Here is a 24,685-nt window from a genome sequence, read left to right on the forward strand (position 1 = left end):
CTCTGTACAGAAGAAGATCCATGATTAAGCACTAGCAAGAGTGCGAAACTAGTCGGCTGTCCTGGTTTATGGTTGTGGTGATTATGCATGTTCCTGCTTGAAAATAAAAGACAACTTTTTTGAAAAGTTATTTCGGAGTGCAGCTGTCCATTTCCTTCCTCCTATTGCTACCTGAGCTCTGTACACAGGCCGCCCCTGAGCTCTGTACACAGGCCGCCCCTGAGCTCTGTACACAGGCCGCCCCTGCAGATACAACCGGATCTTTTGAGGGCAAGCATACTTCTGATGCGGCCTGCAATGAGATTGAGTTTGACGACCCTGCTCTACAACATAGTGTAGGATTCTTTTTGTGAGATTTGGGCTACTGCAACATTCTCCAAGATTTGGCCAGGATGGCGTCGCCCTCGCTTAGGTACTATGGGTGGAAGCTGGAAAAAGGTAAATATGGTATTCCTTTATAAGGGAGGGGGGCACCTTGAATAAAGTGGACCTTCTCGCTGAGCAACATGGTCTACTTGTTGTAGTGTGGGTACTATCAACCTGTATGACTTTGCTTTTAAACAAAGACACGTGATCACCATGTCATAGCTGACCTTAATCGGAAACAATGCCGATTGATGTGAACCCGGAGCTATTGGCGATGCCTGGGGCCCAGTTGAGAGAGAGCACAGATCTGCGGGCTCCTAGTTCTTATGGGTATAGTAGTAGATTACCATTTCCTCAATACAAAGCATCATGCAGGGGAATGTGTATCTACAATCTAGACAAGAAGAGGTTAAATCGGTTGCATGTTCATTCTACTTGTTTCTTCCTTAAATGCTCTTCTCCCCATTTAAACTGTTTAAATGTGACTACTGCAAGTTCCACCTAGCCATCACATCCGACAGGCTTTTTAGTATTCATATATATTAACAAAAAAAAACTGGAATTTTTTTTATTTTTTTTTTGCGGTGACTGGCAAGCAGTACTTTCGCTAATCAGATCTGGGATGTAATGAGGGGAGTGCGGAACGTTCCAGCACCTGTCACTTTTCATTCTCCCGGTGACAGGTGTAGGCTCGGGAGAACAATGCGTTTATCAGTCTTTTGCTGATAAATGGGAAAAGATGAGTAAAACTCAATTTTTTTTTTCCCCTTTTGTTCTCGACGCCCAAATATTCTGTCGCTGTCTGCTTTTGGTGGTTCTCCTGCCCGCTGTGCTCTTTGTGTGGAATCTGGCACGACACGGCCAAGTGGTAATAATTCTGTATTGTTTACGTCTACCTGTCTGTGTCGGCGCATGACGGCACCCTGGCTATGGGGCCCCTTGTTCTCGTTTTTTTCATGCCTTTTTTTTCTGTAACATGCTTTTTACTGCAGTCTTTTTAGGGCTCATGTTCACGGCCACAAAAAAGTGGAATTTTTATCAGTTTTCTATGGGCCCGTGCATACAGCTGCGTAAAGATTAGTAAACTTGCGCTGCTTTCAGATCCTTAAAAACAAAAAAATGGTTTACGTGTGTACAGCATAAATGTACTCTATTGGATTGCATAAGAGCTACCTACATCCTAAGAACAAAGGATGCTAAACTGCAATGTCTGACTGCATCCTAGCAAGCAAACTCTAGGTGGCAATAGCCACCTGTAGCCTAGTAACAAAGGACACTGGGCTGCAATACCTGCCTGCATCCTAGCGACGGTAAAAAAAAAAAGATAGGCGGTGATTGCTGCCTATGTCTTTTTAACGGATTACGCTAGGCCAAAGAAAGCTGCCTGCATTCCAGCAACTAAGGATGCTAAACGACAAAAGCCTCCTGCATCCTAGCACCAGGGGATGCTAGGCAGCAATAGCTGCCTGCATCCTCGCAACTGAGCATACAAAGTGTCAGAAACCACCTGTGTCCTAGCAACTGAAGGTGCAAGGTGGCAAATAGCTGCTTACCCTAGTAAGCAAAGACGTTGGGTGTCAATAGCCACCTGTGTCCTAGCAGTGGAGGACTATAGGCAGTGGATATCCACCTGCATTCTAGAGATGGAAAAGCTAGGCAGCAGTAGAGGACTATGCATTCTAGAGATGGAAAAGCTAGGCAGCAGTAGCTGCCTGTATCCTGGCAGCAGAGAACCCTAGGCAACAAAAGCTGTCTGCATTCTAGCAATAGAGGACACTACAGGCAGCCATAGATGGAGCGATTCCGTGGTTGCAGGATTGCTTAATGCCCTCCTGCGGAACCATTGTGTTCTCCCGGCAGGGGGAAGCTTTACCTGCTAGGACAGTGATGGCGAACCTTGGCACCCCAAATGTTTTGGAACTTAATTTCCCATAATGCTTGTGCACTTTGCAGTGTAGTTGAGCACCATGGCAAATGTAGTTCTAAAACATCTGGGGTGCCAAGGTTCGCCATCACTGAGCTAGGAGAACACAGTGATTATTGCTAGTGGCTAGAACAGCCGCTAGCCATAGTCGAATGGAAAAGCCGACAGGCTAGTTGTACCCAATTTGATTGATCAACTTGGGTACCTTCAGCCTGTCCATACATGGTTTGAATCGGTCTATGGCCAGCTTAAGTGGCAAGGACTGCCTGCATCCTAGCAACCAAGAATGCAAGGCCGCAATAGCTGCCTGCATCCTAGCAATAGTGGATGCTAGGCAGAAAACTGTCTGCAGCCTAGCAACGAAGGACGCTAGGTGGTAAAAGCTGCCACCTGCATCCTAGTAACTAATAAGATGCATTTCATAATTTGAGTTAACATAAATAAGGGTACATGCATATAGCTGTATGGAAATAACAGCTGGTATACTGCATACTAGTTGCTGTGTTTTAATGTGTTACCCCAAATGATGAAATGTTACATTTTGCATTGCTCTTACCTTCCTAAGATGTATATGTTCTTCGATTTTGGTGAGACTTGTAGATGAAATATCTGGTGATCCTGCCACTCTTCATGTTGCCGGCTTCTTGGTCTCATCTGACCATGCACACCAGGTCATTGTGCATCCTCTCTTCTTCAACTTTTTTTTGCTAGAGGGTCTTTTGATGGACCTTTTTCGACATGAGACCAGCTCTGCTCTAATGTGACGCAGGAAGCGCCATCTCCTGTTGAAGCTGTCACTGTAGTTGTTTAAAACCATTATCTCCATTTTCACGTTGGCCGGGATGCCAGGTCAAGCGTTTAAAAAGCTCATGTCATCTATAAGCTTTGGAGATGGACACCTTGTCAGATCACCTTCAGCCCATCAGTTACATTATGACATGACGGAGCGCTCATTTTTTAGGCAGCCATTTCATCCTTTTATCTAAAGCGCACATGTAGGGTTATGGTACAGATTTTCTTTGTTTAGAGTAACATGTTCCTTTTTTTTTTTTATTGTGCTTTTCAGTTTGGTGAATATTTTATGTCTATTATGGAGCTCTGCAGCTCCTGACTGCCAGTTTTCTGTGGCTCTCAATGTCTGCAGTAAAGAGGGTGTCTCTTGATTCCCTCCTATGGAGCTATATACAAAACGCACAACTAAATGAGTCAGAAGATCTACATCCCCACCACCCTTTCCTGTCTTTAGTTCACATTATGCTCTATGGAAGATCAATTGGAGTAATAATTCCCAACCTTGGTGTCAGTGGATGCAGTAATAACCCCCACCATTGGTGTCAGTGGATGCAATAATGACCCCCACCATTGGTGTCAGTGGATGCAATAATGACCCCCACCAGTGGTGTTATTGGATGCAATAATAACCTGCAGCAATGGTGTCAGTGGATGCAATAATAACCCCCACCATTGGTGTCAGTGGATGCAATAATCCCAGCAATGGTGTCAGTGGATGCAATAATAACCCCCACCATTGGGGTCAGTGGATGCAATAATAACCTGCAGCAATGGTGTCAGTGGATACAATAATAACCCCCCACCATTGGGGTCAGTGGATGCAATAATAACCTCCACCATTGCTGTCAATACACCCCCCCCTCTCCTTACACACACACATTGGTGGTCTGTGGCGTTGAAATTTTACCCCCTATGACCACCAATGTGGGGGGGGGGGGTGGTCTTTCAATATCGGCTGCAATATTTTTTCTTGGGTTTAATTGCACTTCAGACGTGGTGTGTTACCTTTTTTGATATATGTGTTAAAATAGAACACTAGTTGCTGTGTAGTAGAGCTATTTGTAAAGTAGTTACTTGTGGAATTGGGTTACTTTGTATACATATAGGAAACGTGTGAAGAAAGCACAGATTTCATAGTCCTGGTGAGGAGACAAATTTCGTGGTGTGATGCCCCCCACTGAAATCCTCTTCAGCTAATTGACTCTGTAAACGGTTGAGATTCGTTGGCAGAAGGCGGTTGGATTTGCGTGTTGGGAACGTGTTAAGGCGTCCTGCAGTGGGCCGGGAGTGGGACGGTGGCATCCACAGCACATGTGCGCTCCTTATCGCCAGGAAGCCTGTGCATAGCAGGAAAGCAGAGTCTCAATATAGATCTGGCATTTAACCCAACTGAGAGAAGCGCTAGGAACGCAAGCTGCAGATGGAAATTGTTGTCCTGGCCTGATCCATGAAGTGCAGTGAAGAATTGTTATTCCCTGCGCGGTGCACAGCGTCTCCCGGCAGCCTCATAGTGCTTGTGACGCCTTCCCCCCCCCCCCTCCTGTAACCTTACTAAAGAAGGTCTGTGCCTCCCCATATCTGATACTAATGCTACCATTACTTGAGGGTGATGGATCGACTTCAGTCACCCATAGATGGATCGTAATTATGCCAGTTTGGGCAATTTTTGATCCATCTATGGCCGGCTTAAAGCTCCATTGACACCTGTGAAACCAGGGTGGATATAAATCAATATTAATAAAAAAAAAAAAAATATGTTTTTAATTTAATTCTGATTTTTTTTTTTTTTATTTAAATATTTTTTTTTTAATGTTTTTTTTTTTTTTTATTTAAATTAGATTTTTTTATTTCTTTAAATCTGATTATTATTTAAATCGTGTTTTTTTTTTTTTTTTTAATTTAAATCAAATTGTTTTTAATTTTAATCGTATTTTTATTTAAATCATTTTTTTTTGTTTTATTTTTTTTATTTAAATTTTTTTTTTTTAAATGGTATTTTTTTTTATGGTATTTGTTTAAATTAGATTTTTTTATTTCTTTAAATCTGATTATTTAAATCGTATTTTTTTTAATTTTAATCGTATTTTTTTTAAATCCGTTTTTATTTTTTTTATTATTTAAATGCGATTTTTCGATTTTTATCAAATTTATTTTAATAAAATGCTTTCTGAGTAAAAATCTTTCTCAAAATAGTTTTCTATTTAAGATACGTTAATAATTTATCCTGGGTGGGGGCGAATTTATACTGGTAGGAATGATTGGGGGGAATTTGAGGGGTGGGGGATTTGGGCTGGGGGGGGGGGGTAAGAATGGAAAGGATTTTTTTTTTTTTATTTTAATCGTATTTTATTTAAAACATTTTTTTTTGTTTTTTTATTATTTAAATCAGATTTTTCGATTTTTATCAAATTTATTTTAATAAAATGCTTTTTCAGTAAAAATAATCTATCTCAAAATAGTTTTCTATTTAAGATACATTAATTTATCCTGGGGGGGGGGGGGGGTGATTGGGGGAAATTTGAGGGGTGGGGGATTTGTGCTGGGGGGGGGGGATTTTTTTGCTGGCAGGCAAATTTGGAGTCGGGGGGGGGGGGGGGGGGGGGGGGGGGGGGTGTTAAGAGGATGTATATTTAGAGGGGAAAGTTTTGATGGGTAAAGGATTTTAGGAATGAGGGGCAATGATTTGTTATGGAGGGTGTTGGATTTGTACTTGTGCTTAAGGGGGAAGCATGCAGATTAGTGCCCCAATTTTTTTGTGGGGGGGGGGGTGCAGTTTGTCACGGTCGCCCTGGGCTCTAGATGACCTTGTCCCGCAACTGCATTTACCAATGATCAGATTTTATTTATTTGTGTAAAACCTTTATAAGGGGCAACAAAAAGTTTGTTGTAACTACTTATAAAGACTGAGCTGGAGTTTGACTTGAATTTGTTAGTGTATCTAAATCTGCTAGTACATCTAACACTCTCTTCCCCCCCCACAATACTGCTGTCTGCTATGCCCCCTGTTCTCCTTCATCCAGAGTGGAGGCCCACTAATACAGGAGGTGTGTTATTGGCCAGGTGAAAACAGGGGGGGGGGCCTTAAAATTGAAAACGAATGCAGCCACCACATCTAATGATTGGTAAGCTGCAATATAATAAATATTATGGTTTTGGGTTTGATGCCACTTTAAGTAGTGATTATTTTTGAAGAATGGAGATATTGTTTAGTGTCACGTGATTCGGGCAGAAGTCAGGCGTGTTCTTCAGAAGCTGAATTCTGGTTGGTGGAGAGAAGTAAAATGACACGTTTTTTTTTCGGATTCTTTTAGCGGCTCGTGATGATTGGCTGTGTTCGCGGTTCACACAAGCGGAAAGCTTTTTGGGATTGTTAAGCAGCCCATAGACGTGACAGTCATCCAGGATCCGTCCGTTTTTCAGCTTTTACCGCGGCATCTGACAGTTTAAAACAACTTTTCCGCTGAAAGCTTTCAGCGGCGTATTGTGCGCTCGCCGCCTCTGTCACATCAGACGAACGCACGGTTTTCTTTTCCGCGTGACAGTGTTTTGCCATAGAAATGCAAATTCGATGCAATGGCTGCATTTTAAGAACGGTATAAAAGTCTGTTCCATTTTAAACAGAGTTCTCTATGTGCAATGCGGCACAAAGGGAGAGGAAAAAAAATTAAAATTCTCTCCGACGCAAACCCTGAAGAGGGGAGGGGGGGGGTGTCCTACCTGCCGACTATTTAATTCTGTTCTGCCAGCTTTGTGGCTTACATCCTCCAACATGAGAGCTTGTAGATTGCACTGTCACCTTCTTTCCTCAGTTCTTCTCATTGGACGATGGGCATCACCTTCCTGCAATGAGATGGGTAACCTAGGAGCCAATCAGGCACCTTTGCTTGCACATGTGCTGATAAGCCTGCGTCCACACCTGAGCAGAGCATCTTCCTGGTCATTGTGAATGTGTTTTTTATTTCCTGGCATTTTAAAGGGTTTGTTTACGTTTGCTGCTCTCTCTGAAGACTGATCGACATCCGGATCGCTCTTAAGGGCACATTTGACAGGTGTCGCCCTGACCGCCTGTTTTAACCTCTTAAATGCCAGACTACTGTGTGCATTGTAGCGTCCCCCCCAATTCGTTTTGCTGGGCTGTAGTGACACAGAGGATATAATTCCTCCAGCTGCAAAGCACTGTGGCTGTGGCATGTGTACACCCCTGGCTTACTACTGCCTTCCCAGCTAAAAGGGGGGGGGGGTAGTTGAGGGGCAGTAAAAATGCAGCTCAACCACGAGTGTAAATGAGCCCTCAGGAGTTTTGGGATCTTGGAATTTGGTATTGCGTATGGAATTGCTGCAGTTTTACCCGCGATCCCAAATTTGCCGCAGAACGCGTGACACTTTGGAAGCGGTTGTTCTTTAATGGCACCCCAAATGTGGCGCTATTCCGCCGTAATCGCGGCAAACCGCACGTTTTAGGCTACTTCCACACTGAAAGAGCGTTAGCGGTAAAATGCCGCTTGTTTTATATTTTTTCCGACCACCAGGCGCTTTGGCAGCACTGCCCATTTATTTCAGTGGGCAGGGTGTTTTGGGAGTGGTGTATACAGCGCTCCCAAACCGCCCTAAAATACTGCTTACAGCAGGGCTCGACAAATCCCGGTCGCCATGGCGACTAGAAATAGGGTCCTGGCGACTTGGCTTGGAAGGGGGGCAAAAAAAAGAGAAAAAGTAAAGTTATCCCCTTTTTTTTTTTTTTTTTTTAATATTATGAAAGATCATGTTACGCCGAGTAAATCGATACCCAACATGTCACGCTTCAAAATTGCGTCCGCTTGTGGAATGCCGACAAACTTTTAACGTTTAAAAAAATCTACAGGTTGCATGTTTTGAGTTACAGAGGAGGTCTAGGGCTAGAATTATTGCTCTCGCTCTACCAATTGCGGCGATACCTCACATGTGTGGTTTGAACACCGTTTACATATGCGGGCGCTGCTCACGTATGTGTTCGCTTCTGCGTGCAAGCTCGTCGGGACGGGGCGCGTTTTCTGGCTCCTAACTTTTTTAGCTGGCTCCTAGATTCCAAGCAAATTTGTCAAACCCTGGCTTACAGGACTTTTTTATTTTTTTCTTCGTCCTGCTAGCGCACCGCCCCAGTGTGAAAGCACTCGGGGCGCTTTTTAGGTGCTTTACATGCATTCTTTTTAGCACTAAAACACCTGAAAAGCGCCTCAGCGTGAAAGGAGTCCTAAAAATGTGCCAGGCTTGCTGCCCAAGAAGGAGCAGGAGTTTCTTTTCGGGAGACAAACTCACCAATGGGCTTGCCCTATTTAGGATATGCAAAATTGTGTGTAAGTCGCTTAACAAAAATTGTTAGCGGGAACACTTGTCGCTGATACGTAATGCGTGAAAGAAGGTGCCGCTCTCCCGACCAGCCTCCGTGACACCGTCAAAGGATGGCTTCAAAATAGATAGCCCGACTGCAGCACTCGGCCCGAGTGATAAGCAAGCAAGTAAGTAAAAGCAGCCTCAGCTCGATTCATGCAGACCACAACTCCAACCTGTTTCACCCTGCTCCTGGGGATCTCCATGATTAAGCCCCAGGGGGACGGGTGAAACATGTTGAAGTCTGAATGAATCGAGCCGAGGCTGCTTTTAACTTATCACTCGGGCCAGGTGAGGTGTGCGGTGATGGGGCTGTCTTCTTTTTTTTTTTTTTTTTTTTTTGCAGTATGCTTTGGGTCTAGACCAGGGGTAGGCAACCTCGGCCCTCCAGCTGTTTTGAAACTACAAGTCCCATGAGACATTGCAAGACCCCGACAATCACAGGCATGACTCCTAGAGGCAGAGGCATGATGGGATTTGTAGTTTCACCACAGCTGGAGGGCAGAGGTTGCCTACCCCTGCTCTAGACGGACCTTTGCTCAGCCTACACCCTCTCTGGAAAGCGACATCCAACTAACCGGACTTTGACAGCCTGAGCGGGGACCCTCAAGCATTTATCAAAGGATGGCTTCACCCTACATGTCCCCCACCAAGACGCGTTTCGTCCCGGCGGCTTTAGTCATAGGGTCACATGGCTGCTTTGCATTTTGAAGTCCTGTCTTCAAAAGAACACCCAAAATGCACCTCCTATTGAGGAAACGCATGAAAAACCTATCGGTGTCCAAGACTCACAGGTGCATGCTGGGAGTTAAGACTCCAGAAAACGCACCAAAAAGCCCTTAAAAGCACATCAAAAATGTGTTTTTAAGCACACCATTGTGCAAGGGCCCTAAATATTGTACCATTCCCATAGTAGTAAACCAACAATGCGGCGACCAATTAAAAAAAAATGTATTTGCATGGTATGTTTGCTGCCGAATTTTCTAGTCCTTAAATCGTTCTTCTGTTAGCAGCTTTTTCGCGGGCTCAGGGACGCCAAACTACTTTCAGGCGGCGTGGATTTTATTATGATCTTTTATAGTGTATAATTGAGCATTTTAATTGCATTGTTGGCCGTTAACTTGAAGAGAGAAGAGCGCAAGCTGCAGAGATTGCAGCATTATTGCAAATAAAAGACATTGTTAAAGTGATAATGCAGAAAGCCGACGTAGCATGCGTGTGTGGGCGTCTGATCTATAGGAATTATTGGTGGATATAATGTATGGTATTACACTTATAGGTATATGATAGGGGCGGGCGGGGGGAGGGGATAGAAGGGGGATCGATATTTGATCTAAAGTGACAAGTAGCGAGGGCTCTCAGTTTTAATTTTTTTTTTTTTCAGCTATCGAACGCCAAATAGCAGCTTTTTAATAGGTGTTTAGTGCGTTTGGAGCTGCGGGGGGAGAAGAGGAGGAGAGGAGGATGAATAGAGATCAATGCGGAATGGCGGGGAGAGAATGATCCTTTCAATTATGAATCCTGGAAATTTGATTGTTTTTTCTGTTGTCTCTCTAGCTGAATACGTGGCCATTGTGTCCTTTCTCATTGTGCTCCCAAAGATTTTATGGGGGGGCTGCTGTAATTATTAACCCTCGGGTGTCCTGCAATTTGTCGCCTAGTCCCCAATTGCCCATGTATTGTTTTGCTGGTATAATTGGAGGCGAGCTTCACAAGGCGCGGATTTTTGCTTTCAGTGTGCGAGGCAAAAAGCGCAACAAATATAAAATGAGAATCTGGAATGGGGTGTGGTGGGCTTCATGGATGGAGATGGACTTTTTGGGTAGACACCGTTTTGCCATGTTGGGCCTGTAAGGGAATAAATGGCCCACCTACTGGGCTTTCAAAGCATTGGGTGGCCTGGTTACCTACAAGTGGGATCTTCCTAAGGGAGTCTGGTGCACATATTGAGTCGTAATATTCTCATGAAGGACTTTAAAGGAATTGTTGCTGTTCTGTATTTTCATAAGTATCCATTTGTAGATTTGATCTGGAGTAGCCAGCTGTATAGTAAACAGATCAATAAGTACTTTTAAATAAGCAACTAGAGAGATGATGCCCATTTCATGGTATGCACAGTCACTGCAAAACTACCGAGCAGAAAGCGGAGTGTGCATATGAAATGGGCAAAGGTAGAGCCGGCATAGAATACTGTACTGTACATACACCTCTGCAAACATCACTTTGTATCCCTCTCTCCCCCCCTCTCTCTCCCCCCCTCTCTCCCCCCGTTCTCTCTCTTTCTCTCTCCCCCCGTTCTCTCTCTTTCTCTCTCCCCCCGTTCTCTCTCTTTCTCTCTCCCCCCGTTCTCTCTCTTTCTCTCTCCCCCCGTTCTCTCCCCCCCGTTCTCTCTCTTTCCCCCCCCGTTCTCTCTCTTTCCCCCCCGTTCTCTCTCTTTCCCCCCCGTTCTCTCTCTTTCCCCCCCGTTCTCTCTCTTTCCCCCCCGTTCTCTCTCTTCCCCCCCGTTCTCTCTCTTCCCCCCCGTTCTCTCTCTTTCCCCCCCGTTCTCTTTCTCTCTCCCCCCGTTCTCTTTCTCTCTCCCCCCGTTCTCTTTCTCTCTCCCCCCCCGTTCTCTTTCTCTCTCTCCCCCCCCGTTCTCTTTCTCTCTCCCCCCCCGTTCTCTTTCTCTCTCCCCCCTGTTCTCTTTCTCTCTCCCCCCGTTCTCTTTCTCTCTCCCCCCGTTCTCTTTCTCTCTCCCCCCGTTCTCTTTCTCTCTCCCCCCGTTCTCTTTCTCTCTCCCCCCTGTTCTCTTTCTCTCTCCCCCCGTTCTCTTTCTCTCTCCCCCCGTTCTCTTTCTCTCTCCCCCCGTTCTCTTTCTCTCTCCCCCCGTTCTCTTTCTCTCTCCCCCCCCGTTCTCTTTCTCTCTCCCCCCCCCGTTCTCTTTCTCTCTCCCCCCCGTTCTCTTTCTCTCTCCCCCCCCGTTCTCTTTCTCTCTCCCCCCCCGTTCTCTTTCTCTCCCCCCCCCCGTTCTCTTTCTCTCTCCCCCCCGTTCTCTTTCTCTCTCCCCCCCGTTCTCTTTCTCTCTCCCCCCGTTCTTTCTCTCTCCCCCCCCCCCCCGTTCTCTCTCTCCCCCCCTCCGTTCTCTCTCTCTCCCCCCCCTCCGTTCTCTCTCTCTCTCTCCCTCTCCCTCTCTCTCTCTCTCTCTCTCTCTCTCTCTCTCTCCCTCTCTCTCTCTCTCTCTCTCTCTCTCTCTCTCCCCCCCTCTCCCCCTCTCCCCCTCTCCCCCTCTCTCTCCCTCTCTCCCTCTCTCCCTCTCTCCCTCTCTCGCTCTCTCCCTGTCTCGCTCTCTCCCTCTCTCCCTCTCTCCCTCTCTCCCTGTCTCGCTCTCTCCCTCTCTCCCTCTCTCCCTGTCTCGCTCTCTCCCTCCCCCCCCCTTCTTCTTCTCTCTTCTTTCTTTTTTCTTCTTCCTTTCTCTCTCTCTCTCTCTCTCTCTCTCTCTCTCTGATCTGATATTCTATAGAAGCGTTCTGCTGAACATTAACTGCCACTGCTCCAAAAACATTGTGTATTTTAGTACAACCCCATAGGCATCCATTTACAGATCTAATATCTTAAAAAATAATAAAAAAATAAACAATGTTCTGTTTAGAGAAATATTTTTGAAGAGGTCACCTGAACCCTCTGGGTGTATTTTGTATAGGCAACAAATACATTTCTGTTCTCTCGTTTTAGGCAGTTGACAAAATGGATACAATATGACCTCTTGCTATGAAGCGTTTGTCAGCAGGAAGCTCCGCTCTCAACTGCTGAGTTGAGGCAGTTGGAGAATGTACGGAGACGAGGAGTGAAGTTCCTCGGTCTATGGCCCCCTCCTCCCAGCTCGATAGTGATGCAGTGCCTGGGTTTTAGTTGTGCTGGGTGTCAGCCAGCTTCTGCCGTGGCTTTAGCGGAAAAGATAGCTGCTGTCTCATCAGTTATTTGATAGTTGTGAGGAGGTTAGTGTAATCCCCCTCCTTCCTCCAAACGCTGCCCTCCCTTGAGGGCATCCCAGGTGTTTGCCGAAAGAGGACACCATGTATTGACCGTCCAAGCACCAAGTACCACTCTTTCAGTGCCAGGTTGGCCAGCATTGGGATGGGTATACAGGATTATTCGCTTAGTGAGAGTGCCCCCCTTGCATCGGGGTCCCCGTGTGAGTGCCCCCCTTGCATCGGGGTCCCCGTGTGAGTGCCCCCCTTGCATCGGGGTCCCCGTGTGAGTGCCCCCCTTGCATCGGGGTCCCCGTGTGAGTGCCCCCCTTGCATCGGGGTCCCCGTGTGGGTGCCCCCCTTGCATCGGGGTCCCCGTGTGGGTGCCCCTCTTGCATCGGGGTCCCCGTGTGGGTGCCCCCCTTGCATCTGGGTCCACGTGTGGGTGCCTCCCTTGGATCTGGGTCGCCGTGTGGGTGCCTTCCTTTGGATCTGGGCACTGACAGCAGGCTCGTTGTGACCTGTGGGGCATAGTTTGGAGACCCCCAGACTTGGTATTTAGCTATCTAGTTTTAGTTTTATCTCAGCAGTCCTTCAGCGCAGATTTTAAATCCTGTGTGTAAAATACCAAAGCATGTGAAAATATGGCACTGCAAGTCGAGTCACAAATTATTTACAACAATAACGCCAAAGGTTGGTTTCCTGAAAACTGCGATTATTCTCATCTCGGTAAATCGGCGCATAGTAATCTGCACTCCGAAAGAGCCAGCGGCCGGCTGTGCAGAAAAATACGTACCATTTACGCGGCGACCCCTCCGGCGTGGCTGAATGTTTTGCAGAATGCCAAGTCAGGGCACTTAAGAGCCGGGTTTGGAATAATGCGCACATTATGTCTCAAACAAGTGTCTGTTCACACTTTGTGAAGATACTCGGGACATTAATCAATCACCGGGAGCTGTCAGGTTTCTGACTGGAGACACGGAAAACAACTGGAGCCTGGCCAGTGCGGCTTTTCTCTGGGAGCGAGCAGCTGACGCTACTGCTAATACCGGGCTCTGTGTGCTTTCATTCTGTGCACGCCATCACAAGGCCACAAAGAAGCGCACACCTCGCACATACACCAAGCAGGAAGCCATTTTGTTGGCCTGACCGGTGTTAAGCCTGTCGGCATGCTGAAATCTGTTCTAAAGTGAACCTGTCGCTGGAAAATCACGTGTAAACATCAATTACAAGATGGAAGGCAAAAAATGTGCCCGGTACAAATACCATCATAGGACATGGTCTGCCCTGAGTCAAAGTGAAGGAATCTTTGCGTAGGTCATTGACAAGCTGTTTGTCTCCAAGCAAATTATGCAGTTTTTATTTTATACATCATAAATACAAATTATTTAATTTTTAAAAATGTGTAGCTCATAGTGTAGTTGTAGACCATTCAACCATTTTAACATGGGGAAATACTTGACATTTCAGGATTCAGAGAATCTCCGCTAAGAACTCTAACAGTACAACTAATGGTACATTTTCATGAACAATTTAATTGAGCTATAGAAATAAACAGATTATAGGAATGTGGTGTGCATGCCATATTTTAACATCACGTTCCATGTTTTTTTTTTATACAAAATGACATTTCAGTAATAATAATGGAATAAACAAACTGGAAAATTGGCCCCAGAAAAAAAAACAGACTTTAAAAATTGATATTGTTCTCCTATTGGTCAGTGAAATGCCCCCTTTACATTAATATTCAGTGTAAAAGTACCCACTTAAATTAGAAGGTAATGGAAACAGGCCCCCTTACATTGGTGGTCAAAAGAGAAAACCCCCCTAAATAAGTAAACGGAGGAAGGCCCCCTTACATTGGAAGTTAATGGAGAAGGGCTTCCTTGCGTCGGTGGTGATCAATGGAGAAGGGCTTCCTTGCGTCGGTGGTTATCAATGGAGAAGGGCTCCCTTGCGTCGGTGGTGGTCAATGGAGGAGAAGGGCTCCCTTGCGGTGGTCAATGGAGGAGGAGAAGGGCTCCCTTGCGGTGGTCAATGGAGGAGGAGAAGGGCTCCCTTGCGGTGGTCAATGGAGGAGGAGAAGGGCTCCCTTGCGGTGGTCAATGGAGGAGGAGAAGGGCTCCCTTGCGGTGGTCAATGGAGGAGGAGAAGGGCTCCCTTGCGGTGGTCAATGGAGGAGGAGAAGGGCTCCCTTGCGGTGGTCAATGGAGGAGGAGAAGGGCTCCCTTGCGGTGGTCAATGGAGGAGGAGAAGGGCTCCCTTGCGGTGGTCAATGGAGGAGGAGAAGGGCTCCCTTGCGGTGGTCAATGGAGGAGGAGAAGGGCTCCCTTGCGGTGGTCAATGGAGGAGGAGAAGGGCTCCCTTGCGGTGGTCAATGGAGGAGGAGAAGGGCTCCCTTGCGGTGGTCAATGGAGGAGGAGAAGGGCTCCCTTGCGGTGGTCAATGGAGGAGGAGAAGGGCTCCCTTGCGGTGGTCAATGGAGGAGGAGAAGGGCTCCCTTGCGGTGGTCAATGGAGGAGGAGAAGGGCTCCCTTGCGGTGGTCAATGGAGGAGGAGAAGGGCTCCCTTGCGGTGGTCAATGGAGGAGGAGAAGGGCTCCATTGCGGTGGTCAATGGAGGAGGAGAAGGGCTCCATTGCGGTGGTCAATGGAGGAGGAGAAGGGCTCCCTTGCGGTGGTCAATGGAGGAGGAGAAGGGCTCCCTTGCGGTGGTCAATGGAGGAGGAGAAGGGCTCCCTTGCGGTGGTCAATGGAGGAGGAGAAGGGCTCCCTTGCGGTGGTCAATGGAGGAGGAGAAGGGCTCCCTTGCGGTGGTCAATGGAGGAGAAGGGCTCCCTTGCGTTGGCGGTGGTCAATGGAGGAGAAGGGCTCCCTTGCGTCGGCGGTGGTAAATTAAGGGCTCCCTTGTGTCCGCGGTGGTCATTGAGAAAGGCACCTAGTTAGCAAAAAGAATACCTTTTACGTTGGTGGGATGAATGCCCGCCCTTACAGCTAAAAGGAACATTTGGGTCAATGATTACTTATCTGAAAGGCAGAAAATTCTCATTGCTCAAGTGACCCCCCCTAGCCAACAACCTCTAGAGAAGCCTAGAATGCCACACAACCCTGGTTGAGAGTCTGTTGTGGACTATTGTAATTTTGTTGATTTGGCCTCCCCTATGCAAACCCCATTCATCTTTTTCAGAGACCCTAACCTCTTGCGACATGCACCAACAATTTTCATCTTGCGTCATTCCTGGGTAAACATTTAATTGGCGTTATTATTATTTTTTACATTCTGTCCTTCAATTTGTTATGCTCTAAAGCAAATCATCAGAACCGTAATCCGATGTATAAATGGGAGCTTTGTTCGGCTGGTTGTGTACTTTCATTTCCTACACCGACATTCTTTAGACTGAAAAGTTGATTTAGTGGAGCACGGTGACTAGTGAAAAGGGTTGGCTGAAAATAAATTAGTTTAATTTTTAATTGCCTTGTCATTTACTGAAAACATTGTGATGTATTTCTGCTGAAGGCTAGGTTTTGGTGGCCTGAATACATTTTTATAGTACCTATATCCCACTACAGCATTGTTGACAGTCCCCCCTCTCTAGGGGTGGCCATTTTTGCCATGTGGTGGCCATATTAAGTGTGAGCTTACTCCATGGGGAAAAAGTCAAACCACAGTTAATAAAATATGTAAGAATTAATTGGAGATGGAGTTGAGCGTTTCTGTTCTGGAGTTGACTGACGGTATGTTAATGACATATGGCGTTATATGCTAGGCCTGTGACCCAGTCTATTTAATCTCGCCATGCGTTTTTCCAAGCTACTATCCATTAGCAGCTCTTATTAAATGGCCAACAGCTTTTTTGTCAGGCAAATCTAATCAGAACCTCTTTAGGATATTCTCAGCTGACTTTCTTGCAGCGCCTGAAATGAGAGAGACGGCCAGTAAATAATTGACGTGCTGTAGGTTATGTAGTTGCCTCTCGATCTATATGAAAGCTCTTCATGTGAGAATAGGACTTGTGCGCCATTTTTCCTCCTGTCCAGACGGTCATTACTGAACGTTCCAAATTCCGACATAGCAGAAGAATTTTATGTGATCATCCCCAGTAGGACATTGCGTATCTGACGGAACTACCCTTGGTGCTCACAGCATCCAATCAAATTTTTTTCTTCCAAAAATGGGTGGGAGAACGCCAGTTGTTTAACCACTTCAGCCCCGAGCCTGTTTAACAAGTTACATTTTTTTTTTAGAAAATTACTTAGAACCCCCAAAAATGGTGTGTGTGTGTGTGTGTGTGTGTATATATGTATGTGTATATATATATATATATATATATATATATATATATATAATTCTAATTATTTTTTTATAACACCCTAGAGAACAAAATGGCAGTCATTGCAATACTTTTTGTCACACCGTATTTGCGCAGCGGTCTTGCGCACTTTTTTTGGGAAAAATTATATTTTTTAAATTAAAAAGATAAGACAACAGTAAAGTTAGCCCAATTTTTTTTCTTATGTTGTGAAAGATAATTTTACGCCGAGTAAATTGATACCCAACATGTCACGCTTTAAAATTGCCCTTAAACATCTCCATGGGCGACGTTTAAAAAATTCTACAGGTTGCATTTTTTGAGTTTCAGAGGAGGTCTAGGGCTAGAATTATTGCTCTTGCTCTAACGATTGCGGCGATACCTCACATGTGTTGTTTGAACACCGTTTTCATATGCGGGCGCTGCTCACGTATGTTTACGCAGCCTCTGCGTGCGAGCTCGTCGGGACGGGGCATTTAAAAAAAGAAAAAAAAATGTCTTATTTATTTTACTTGATTTTATTTATTTTTACACTTGTAATAGAAAAAAAGCATGACAGGTCCTCTTATATATGAGATCCTGGTCAAAAAGACCTCAGATCTCATATTTAGACTAAAATACAATAAAAATAAATAACATTTTGTCATTTGAAAAAAATTTCAAAAATCAAATGGCCCTTTAAGAGGTATGGGCGGAAGTGACGTTTTGACGTCGCTTCTGCCCTGCTGTGGCATGGAGACGGGTGGGGGCCATCTTGCGCTCACTCGTATCCATACCACTGGCGTGACAGGACCTGATTGCCTCCGCCGCCGATAATAGTGATCTTGCGGCGAATCCGCCGCAGAGACCACCATTGTCGTTAACCGAACAAAAGTTGTTGTCGGAAAATTTGAGAACCAGCTCTCAAATTTTTGTGGCTGGAAATTCCAACAGCTAATTTCCGATGGAGCCTACACACGGTCGGAATTTCCGTCAACAAGCTCCCATCGAAAATACTGATCGTGTGTACGCAGTCCTTTACTCCCCCCCCCCCCCCCCCCCCCCAGCCAGTGATTGGATAGGAGGAGAAGCAGAAGACTAAATCTCTCTCGCGCTTGCTCTCTCGCTCACCTGGCTCCTTGTTCTGCTTCTCCCTCCTGTAGGAGCCCTGCTGTACAGGGACTACAAGAGGCCAATATGTAAAATATAGTTACTTGCCCTATCTTAAAAAAAAAAAAAAAATTGCATAAAAAAAATACATTTAGTGATGTATTAATAATTACAGAGCTCATTAATTGTGTCTTTTATATCTGCCTGGAGTTCAGCTTTAATTGATCTCCGGAGCTCTGTTAGAGGGAGTTCCCCCGGCTCCCATACTGCTTGGCTTGGGCACATTAATAAAGCATGCTGATTTGGTATGGTTAGTCGTATTTTATAGGCATACTTCAGGCTGGATACCATTTTTATATAGAGATCCAGAGCCTTTCCAGAAACAGAAAAGGCGCCCCCGCTCCTGGGAAGCGTCCTGCTTTTATATGGCATTGCTATATTCCCAGAATACATAAGTTTTCTACATTTCATAAACTAATAACAGTGTTCTCCTTGTTCCGTATTTAAAAAAAAAAGAAAAATTGATCCGTAATCGCCGCTCAGATTTGAAACGTGTAACTTGTACATGGAGACTATAACGTTCCCTCTGGGGACACTTTTCTCAGACTAAATAAGCATTACATAATGCTTTCTTCCTACACAACTGATGCATTTTCAATAACTCTGAACGCTGAAGCTTTTTACTCCTGCGAAAAACATTTTTTTTTTTTTTACTAACAATTGCAAATTAATAGCAAAATGCTGATTCTGACATTTAAAGCGCGCATTAATGCAACCTGATAATTATGGCGCCAGCAATTAATCTTTCCAGTGGAATTAACTCTTAGCCCAGGTTTAAAGAAAGCAAAAACTTTTCCTCCTTACCCCATCTGTACTTTTACTGGTGGGGGGGCTCCAGAGGTTTGCGGATGTGGCGTCGGATTGCAGGTGGACGAGCGTGGACCGCCGTTGCTAGACTGGCCTTCTGACTCGGATGCACAAGGCCTCCTCACCCACAACCCCTGACGTCTTGTACTATTGATTTCTCTAAGCCCTCAGTGTAGGCCTTTCCCAGAACCTGACCGTGTACTGCAATTGTAAGTGGTGTGCTTGTTTTCAGGAATACTAATAGTGTTCTACCCTCCATGGATAAAAGCTGAGTAGAAAGATGAAGATGAATGCAAAGCAATGGAGTGGAATCCTTTCCATCTCAAAGCCCACAACTGTAAAACATAGATTTTAATTTTTTTCGAGAGCAACTGATACCCACACGGGCTGCAAAGGGCAGTACTCACATTTCGGTTTCCATTCCAGGTACATCAAAGCTAATGGTGTACAAAAGTCGTCTTAAAGCGGGAGTTCACCCATTTATTTAATGTTTGCCCTTTTCCCCTTAGATTCCTGCTCGTTTGGTCTAGGGGAATCGGCTATTTGTTTTAAATTATGAGCAGTACTTACCCGTTTTCGAGATGCATCTTCTTCCGTCGCTTCCGGGTATGGGTCTTCAGGAGCGGGCGTTCCTTCTTGATTGGCAGTCTTCCGAGAGGCTTCCGACGGTCGCATCCATCGCGTCACTCGTAGCCGAAAGAAGCCGAACGTCGGTGCGGCTCTATACTGCGCCTGCGCACCGACGTTCGGCTTCTTTCGGAAAATCGTGACGCGATGGATGCGACCGTCGGAAGCCTCTCGGAAGACTGTCAATCAAGAGGGAACGCCCATTCCCGCAGCCCATACCCGGAAGCGACGGAGAGGATGCATCTCGTAAACGGTAAGTACGGATCATATTTTAAAACAATTAGCCGATTCCCCTAGACAAAACGAGCATTAATCTAAGGGGAAAATGTGCTCTCTGAGGGTGAACCTCCGCTTTAAAGCTTGTTTTCAGAAAGCAGTGACATCCCATGCCGAAAAGTCTGCCACCTGTCAGCATGCTATAGCGAAGGACCCTTGCATTTTCTGTGGAGTGACGTGCAGTGACGTCACCGCGTTCAACGCAAGGAGGAAGGGCTCCTATTGTGCCGGCCAGCATTTGTTCGTACATGCCTACATTTCATGGATGTCTGCGAGTAGGATTTTATCTTTATAACGTTATCACGCTATGGTTCGGTTTCCTTTTATTATGGTATGACCAACGGATTGGTCGTCTGACACGCATCTGAGTCTCCATACTCTGAGGATAATCCCACGGTGGTTCCGTTCACCCTGGTTTCATCTTGCTGTTGGATCATTATACACTGCTGTTGTTTATCTGCAATCTGGTAAGCTGCTCTCCATGTGGGTGGTGGTTTCCACGGATGTCAAGTGCACCTGGGTGTTTGTCCTGATCTCCAATATCTGAGGCGTTTGTCCATCATTCAACCTCTATTTGGACTTTTTGTTCATTTTGTTATGTTTATACCTGCCTTGTTTGCTGAGTTGACGCAGTTTTCTTTTTTCCATTTTCTGTGGAAGCAGTAGTTTCTCTGCAAAGGTCCATCTGCCCCCTTCTGAGTCAGACTTCTAGCTATATACTCTAATCATCAAAATGCGCGCTTGCTAAAATTGGAGAGCTCTAGATCATTTGAGGCAGTGGGGGTGTGTCAGACCTCTTCGGGGAGATGACTGCTTCCAAGAGTGGACTGACCCATTCTCTGTATAACAGCAGTGGTCTCTCTGCGGAGGTCCATTGTGCCCACTACCAAGTTGGACCTATATCTCTTCAATGTAAAGCAAAATGTATGTTCTCTATATTTGGAGAGCTGTAGCTCAGACTCATCAAGGGGCATGTCAGACCTCTGCTTCCACAGATGGACTGACTCTGTGTGAAAACGGCAGAGGTCCAACATATCCCCTGCTTTTACAGACCTATAGCTTTCCCATCAGAAAAACGTATACCCCCTACATTTGGAGAGCTCCATCTCTGACTCAGCAGGGAGCATGTCAGACCTCTTGAGAGATACCACTGTTTCCATGGGTGGACTGACTCCTCCTCTGTGTAGAAGCAGTGGTCACTCTTCAGAGGTCTAAAATACCTCCTACTGTGTCAGACCTGTAGCTCTCCAGTTGAGAAAACTTGGCTCTGGCTCTGCAAGGGTCATATCAGACCTCTTCGGGGAGACAACTGGTAGACTGATCTTTCAACAAGCAATCGACATCCACATCCAGAGCATGTCCTCGTTCAGGCTCTTTATATGTTATATTTGTGCCTCAATGTTTTTATTTTTAAAGATGTTGTACTATTCTGGTTGAAGGCCAGGAAAAACGGCTCCGTCATTCATCCCTAGCGAAGGCCATAGGGCCTATACACTCATAGGCAGCTTAGTTGGAGTTATTTTGGTTCTCTGTTCCTTTCTTTGGACGATGACCAACTTCCGCGATCCATTTTTGTATTTGTTGACAAGTCTACTGATGACGACACAGAAGGACCATGGAAGTGATTCATCGTTTTGGGAGGCTGTGGATATTTGGAAACAGGAATTGATAAGTCGCAAGTCATTTCCGGGACGCTGATGGCTGGCATGCTCAGGAAGCGCTCCTTCATACATCTAATTTTTGGAATGCCGCTTGAATCCTGAAACATCCGACCTTGCTTCTCTAATTTGCATGTGTCAAGAATTTTCACACTTTCCATTGAATCAGTTTTTTTTTTTTTGTTTTCTTTAATATTTTATTTTCTGGATACTGCTGTGGTTTCTCAGGAGGTGGGGCAGTGACGCACAGTCTACAGAATTGCAGGATGTAAAAAAATGTCACCAGTCTCATTCAATGATGCTGTATAACACAGCAGAATGAGTGGATTTATGCATTACTTTAGAGCACTTTTGTACAAAGTTGCCCAGCTAGAAGGCCTGCCTTGTCATTGCACTTGGCAGCGTATTTTTCACTATTTATCACGAGTAACTTGTACTGCATGTGTTTGATGCACAAAGACTGGGGATTCAGGTTATGAAGGCCTGCCCTGATGTCGGAGGGAAGATCTGTGGCCTTCGGATCTTTTTCCTCTTCCCAGTTGGGTGTGTCTGTCTTCGGGAGAGCCCACCGCCACTTGGAGGACTAGCTTCGGCAGGTCCTTAAGGAGTGGGGTCCAACTGGCTTCGGTTTAGGTAGATCAGTGTCTTGCTCCTGTTGGGAGCCTTGCAACCTGACGGGGGTTCAGGGTTTGAAGGCTTGGCCATCACTGTACCCTCGTCTACATTTTTTGTATGCTGTGTTTTCACTATTCACTTTTTTTTGTTCACAGGGTTTCAACGAGCACTGGATTGAGATCTGGAGAATTTAGAGCCCAAGCCGATACCTTAAGCTCGTTTTCGCCCTCAAACCATTTTTGAATTAATCAGACCAGGCCACCTTCTTCTATTGCTCCGTGGTCCAGTTCTGATGCTCACATGCCCATTGTAGGTGCGTTTTTGGCTGTGGACATGGGTCAACATGGGCACCCTGACTGGTCTGCGGCTACCCACGCAACTCCATGCGCAACAAACTGCGATGCTCTGTGTGTTCTGACACCTTTCTATCGGTGTCGGCATTCACCTTTTCACCAATTTGAGCTGCAGTAGCTCTTCTATTGGATTGGACTAGTCCCTCTTTGTTTTTCCTCTTGCCAACTTGGGCTGCATTTTTAAATGTGTTAAAAAATTAGATAATTAAAATAGAAGGAAAAAATAATAAATGTAGCAAATACCATCATTTCATATGTTAGCTGCATTTTATTATTTGACTGCCATGTCTTTCCCAGTAGTGATCCATTAATATCATTCCTTAGCGCACAGATGAGGGCTCCCTCCGTCTCTAGGGAACAGAGTGGCTTTTGCATCATGTGCACTCCACTATAAGGATCCCCCTATGTTAATATTCCTTTATTGTTCCCCTCTCTAGCAGCGATCAAGTGAGATTCCTCAGTAACAAGCCACAGCTCTGAGGAAATGACTCTCGGCCTCGAGGACCAGAATAGAACCCAAACTCTTCCTGTGTGGAGCCTGCTATGGTCTCTGTGGCTCGAACGGCTGGGACCTCCTAGATTTTTATCGGCGTTTAATTGATTATGAGGAAAGAAAGAGGGAACACGAAGAGGTTTTATGGCTGTTCAGATACAGTAAATGGGCCAGAAGCAGCACAGCATCCACATTCCCCTCTTCCACCCCTCAGAAAACCTTTTTAGAGATTGTTACCGCAGCCTCTACAACCACACCATAAATGTCATGAATTTTTATTGCCCTATTTCATCTCACTTTGTGTCCTCGTAAAACTAGGTCCAGTACGTTGTTTTTTTCCCCTTGTCTTTGATCCTCTTGCATTGTCTTAATCAGGTCTCTGTTACCAGTGGCTTTAGAAGTTTACTAGTAGGCCTCAAAGAGGTGGCACCCATTTTGTGTAATGAACCAACAGTATCCAAATAAACTGCCCACATTTTGGAGGGGGATCCTTTGGCAAAATCACTTTGAAGCCTGCTGTGTCAAACCAAGGAACTGCAATAGAATTACTGTGTCAATTCTGGCCATACCTGTGCAGACTATGTGACTGAAGTCAAAACTTGGCTGGCCCAGATTTAATGATTGTGATGAATACAGATGCTGGGAAATGGAGGAACTGTAGACGTCCGTGAAGAGACGTTCTGGCAGAGATCCGTATTGGGCTTCTTTAAGTATCGCAGACCTGCAAACTCTCTCTAGGCTGGCTGACATGTATCCCGGTAATATATTCATAGAAACAGATCAGGGTCTTCGAAATGTAGATCTTCTAATCTTTTATGCTGTACATGACTGGGGTCTAGGCTGGTGGCTTGGGCCTGGCCTGTTGGTGGCTTGGGCCTGGCCTGTTGGTGGCTTGGGCCTGGCCTGTTGGTGGCTTGGGCCTGGCCTGTTGGTGGCTTGGGCCTGGCCTGTTGGTGGCTTGGGCCTGGCCTGTTGGTGGCTTGGGCCTGGCCTGTTGGTGGCTTGGGCCTGGCCTGTTGGTGGCTTGGGCCTGGCCTGTTGGTGGCTTGGGCCTGGCCTGTTAGTAGGGTTGCCACATCATCACTTTAATTCAGGGCACATATGAATTACACAGGTTCTATGGCTGATTTTAATGTGTGTCCTGGAATAAAGACCTGGTGGCTTGGCGGGGAGACCCGCTGGTGGCTTGGCGGGGAGACCCGCTGGTGGCTTGGCGGGGAGACCCGCTGGTGGCTTGGAGGGGAGACCCTCTAATGGCTTGGAGTTGACAGACAAAAATCGTCTTTCTCGTCACCAAGCTGCCTCCATGACACATCCTTGCTTGCCTTTTTGATTTGGTCATTTCCTCACCATCTCCTTTCTCCAATTGCTCTTTAATTTTAAAAATTTTTTTGCTACGTTAATCCTCAGCCGCCCATTTTCCATCCTTAATTTTCCATATTTAAACCCCCCCCCCCCCCCACCTCCTTCCTTGTATGCCATTCTTGTTTTCAGTCTTCTCTTCCCCTTTTTAATCTGCAGCAGATGTGAATCCCAGCCCATGCATGTATGTATGTGTGCAATTACCTTGTATATTTATATCTCTGGGCAGCCGAACAATACTGGCGTTTGTATGCTCTGCTTTTGTTGTGTGTGGGATAATTGCAATTTATCTTCATAATAAGCCGAGAGTGAATGAAAATATGTGAAGTTGTGGAGACAGACGGACGTTTTTGAGGCGCCTCGCTGGATACGAAGCATTTTTTTAAATGTATAGCCTAGGATTGCATTGCCAAGTTTAATTTCAAAGAAAAGAGAAAAAAAAAAATTCTACTCGTGCTAATTAAATAACGGTTTGGATCTATACTTCTATTACCGCACTGAAATTAAAATTTGCACTTAAGAACATAAATATTGCTACATAGAAGGAAATAATTTATGTCGCTTTTGAACATTACGAGACCATGCAGTCTCAATTATGACAGGTCTGGATGTAATTTCTTGCTGGCTAAAGCAAAACATT

At 45.7% G+C, this 24,685-nt stretch overlaps 1 protein-coding gene across 3 annotated transcripts in view; it reads left to right on the forward strand.

Moving 5' to 3' along the window:
• Window positions 1–24,685, forward strand: part of PLXNA1 (plexin A1) — a 460,603-nt gene that overhangs the window by 83,748 nt on the left and 352,170 nt on the right. The gene's annotated exons all lie outside the window — the stretch shown is intronic.

This window comes from Rana temporaria, chromosome 7 (genome assembly GCF_905171775.1).
Source record: "Rana temporaria chromosome 7, aRanTem1.1, whole genome shotgun sequence".
In the NCBI taxonomy this organism is placed as follows: domain Eukaryota; kingdom Metazoa; phylum Chordata; class Amphibia; order Anura; family Ranidae; genus Rana; species Rana temporaria.